This window comes from Benincasa hispida, chromosome 9 (genome assembly GCF_027475165.1).
Source record: "Benincasa hispida cultivar pf3 chromosome 9, pf3_genome.v1.1, whole genome shotgun sequence".
In the NCBI taxonomy this organism is placed as follows: Eukaryota; Viridiplantae; Streptophyta; class Magnoliopsida; order Cucurbitales; family Cucurbitaceae; genus Benincasa; species Benincasa hispida.
The window spans coordinates 82,698,151-82,702,227 of NC_143486.1; positions in this window are offsets into that span (position 1 = coordinate 82,698,151).

Sequence of the window (4,077 nt, forward strand, 5' to 3'; positions counted from 1 at the left end):
AGTCATAGTAGAACTATGACTTATGTTCAGTAGAGGAATTAGTGGTACTTAAAGAGTTAGATGTAACTACAGGAGCAAAACGGTAAACTGATCTAACTGTACTTACGAGCGATCTGTGAAGGGTTATCGCACTGTTGATATGTTGATATGGATACAGAAATATATCTGTAGTGAGAAGAGTGAGTTATCGGTCTTTAATGGAGTGCCCGATAACAAATGGTGGATTCTGTGATTAAAGAGTTTAGTTATTCACGTACCGTTGGAGCTTCAAGCTACAGGTCCATTACGTCCCCTTGGTAGCTCAATAGATTCAAGTTAAGAATCATTTCTTGGAGTTAGTTTGAAGTGTTCAAATTAACATGAGGAAATTCAATTATATATGATATAATTGGTATGATGTATGAGATATATCAAGTGGAGGATTAATGTAAATATGATTTATATTAAGTACTATAAAATAGAAAAAGAACTATGGTTTGTATGTTTCATAAGATGAAATATTTAAACTATAAGTTATAAATATAATATGGTAAGTTGGTTATCATATTTATTTATAATAAATTAATTATGTGATAATTATATTCTTTTTCTCTAATAATTGATTGAGTGAGAGGTTATTGGTAATTTTATGATAACCGTGAGTTCCCTAAAATGAAAGAGTTGCCTCATTTAGAAAGGAACTGACGGATAAGCTATCAAGTGAAAGTGTTTCACTAAGCGATAGCTCACAGAGACTAACTGATTGTTGATTTTGACTATACGATAGTTCATCAGTTGATCATAGCTAAACGATCGCGTGGCGTTGTCTATACGATAGGTTGCCATTTATTACACGATCGGGCACATCGTCTATACGATAGATGCTTCTTATCTCCCACTTGCTTGATCGTCTACACTATCATTGTCCTCCAGTTTCTTCTGCAAGCCAAGTTCATACAGATCCCAAAACTCCTAGATTCTCACACCGAGAATACCAAGGTAACCATTGTGGTGGTATCCTCACTCAACTCGATTTGTTTCGAGAAGCCGTTGTTCGTTGGTCGTGTTCGTGTTGTTGATCGTGTTGTGCACCAGTCGTTGCATTCGAGCGTTGCTGGTCTTAGACGCTTGGAGATTGATCGAGGGATTAGTGAAAAATGTTTCTTCAAAGGTATGCATACTCTATCCCTTGATTCTATTGTTTAGTGTGCTGTAGTTTCGTGTTGTGCATGACCTGTTAGTTTCCTTTCTTGTACTGTAATTGATTATGTTCAGTTTCGAATGAAATTTAGAACGATTCTTCCACTGCTCATGGAAATCCTGATGTCTGATTTTCTTCAGAAGAGATATCTCAGTAGAATAAGAACAAGAAGTAGGCTATTTACAATCTTCTTTTTTTCTTTTTTTTTTTTTTTTTTTTTTTTTTTTTTTTTGCAAAAAGGAAGGTCGCCTCAAGGAAGATTGTCCCAAATACATGGTGGGTAGATTTTGTTTTGAAGTTAATTTATCTTTTGTACCTACAGATACATGGTGGGTAGATTTAGGTGCTACTACTCACATAAGTACATCTATGTAGGGTTGTTGGGGTTGATGCTCTAAATCTTGTGGATCACATTATTTGTAATTGTATTGTACAAACAGTTTATTTATTTAATAAAATATGAGCTATTTTATTCGACATTTAGTAGCATTAACCCACAAAGCCAATGAACTAACATCCAAGATTATCTTCTCTAGCTTAAACATGCATGTAGAGACATATATGTGGTATGTTTAAGTGATAACCTGAACGGTCTGTAGTAGATAGATAAGGTTTGGTACCTTATCTTGGTGATACCACGAATACAACCCACTTTGTAGATGTTACAATTGTTGTACAGTTCTACAAATGATCTGATCCTGATCATTCATGTAGAGACATGCGATCGGGGGTGTTCTATACCAAAGGGTTTGTATAAGATCGGACTACAAAATGAATAGTCTCATTATATAACATCGTTAATAGTAGAGATTTACTTTTCATCAGAATGACCATAGGTGACATAACCTAAATTTTGAGTGAGTTGTGAACTCCTGCCTATGAAGGCGATTCTTTCATCTGCGCGGGTGAGAGTGGTCATTTTGCCGACTTAATATGCCTACCATTTCGGAAATTCGTCTGATTGGGGAGCTGAGAACACAGCTACACAAGACGAAATTCACTCTTTCCCTAATGTCGGGGGTAAGTAGATAAACTGCTCCCTTAAAGGTAGATTCCTCTTAAACAATATGGCGGCACACCCTATCTTGGCCCAAGAGGGGTTTGGTCATAGTTGGACTATAACTTATTGTTCATTAGAGGGATCAATGGTACTTAAGGAGTTAGATGTAACTACAGGGTCAAAACGGTAATTTTGGCCCAGTTGTACTTACGAACAATTTATGAAGGGTCATCGCACTGTTGATTAGTTATATCCAATGGACACATAAATATATCTATAGTGTGAAGAGTGCAGTTGTCGTTCTTTAGTAGAGTGACCAACCGTTAATGGATGTTGGGTAATCTAATTAAAGGAGTTTAATTAATTATCCAAGTACTATTGGAGCTTCAATCTATAGGTCCATAAGGTCCTCTCAATAGCTGAACTGGGATCATTGAGAAGAAAGTTAATTTTGAATTAATTTGAATTATTCAAATTAATCGAGGAAATTAATTATATGTGATATAATTAATATAATGTATTTGATACATTATAATATAAAGTTTATTCGAGTGGAAGTAAATATTTGAATATGATTCAAATATTAATTATATGAGTTGGATTCATATAATTAAATTGAATATGAATTTGATTCATATTAAATATCATAAGATATTGAGAGATTTTCAAACCATGGGTTATATTATATTTGATAATATAAACTATAAGTTATATATTATATTAGATATAACATATAGTGTGATATATGTTCTATATATAATAAAGTAGTTATTATCTATCTATTTATCTATTTATCTATCTATCTATCTATCTATCTATCTATCTATCTATCTATCTATCTATCTATCTGTCTGTCTATATATATATATATATATATATATATTAACCAATTTAATTAGTTTTTAAAATTTGATCTTTTAAAAATAATTAACTAACTCCCTCCCCCTAATATCTCTCAAATGAAAATCGTGTGTGGTTTTTTGGATGAATTACTTCTTCCTCATTCTGTACGTAGAACAGTCTGTGAGTTACATAAAAAAAAAAAACAAAACAAAACATTTTTGCTCTGGAAAAAGTTCCTCTCATCTCTAACTCCTCTCCCTAAAAAATTAAGAAAAGCCCACAACTCTCTCTTCGATTCTCAACTTTAAGTAGAATACGAAAGTTTCTCTTGTGGTGGTGCCTAACGAATTATTTCGGTGGAATTGCTGTGATTTGGTGTTGATCCAAGAAGAGACTGTGACCGTTTGGAGAGGATTTCGTGAAGGTTTTTTTTTTTTACTTCAAGGGTTAGTATTTTTCTTAAACACTTTCTCCTCTTCTCTGCAGTTTGAAGCATGTTGTAAATTTTCTTTGTAGAAAGCATATTTAACTGAATTTTATGTAGATTAAAATTGGGAAACGATCTCACTTCTATCTAGGGTTTTTCACTAATCTTCATGTGGTATTAGAACGACATTTTTGATTCCCAATTTTAAATTTTCGGAATTAAAATTCAGTTGATGGTGGGATTCTGTACAAATAATATGTTCATGTTGATGAATATATAGGTTTGTGCAATCTATAGATGTTTTTCAGGATTGGACTGTTTAGATTTACTACTTTCTTTACAAATTGGTTTGTAAGGACCTAGTGTTTTGGGCATATTTGATGCAATAGAGTCTATATTCATTTTGTCCTGTGTCATTTGTGAGTTTTCCAATGAAAATCTGGAGAAAATGAGGGCCAATTCAAAGCAAAAACGAAGGAGTTCGCCACTGTACAATAGCGTTGCGACGCTACATTGCAGCAGACGGAGTTGAACTTCCGTAGTGTCGCTACGTTATAAGGCATTGTGACACTCCGAGACAGATGTGCGTGCGATTCGGGCGATTCAATTGGGTGGTCCTATTAGTTG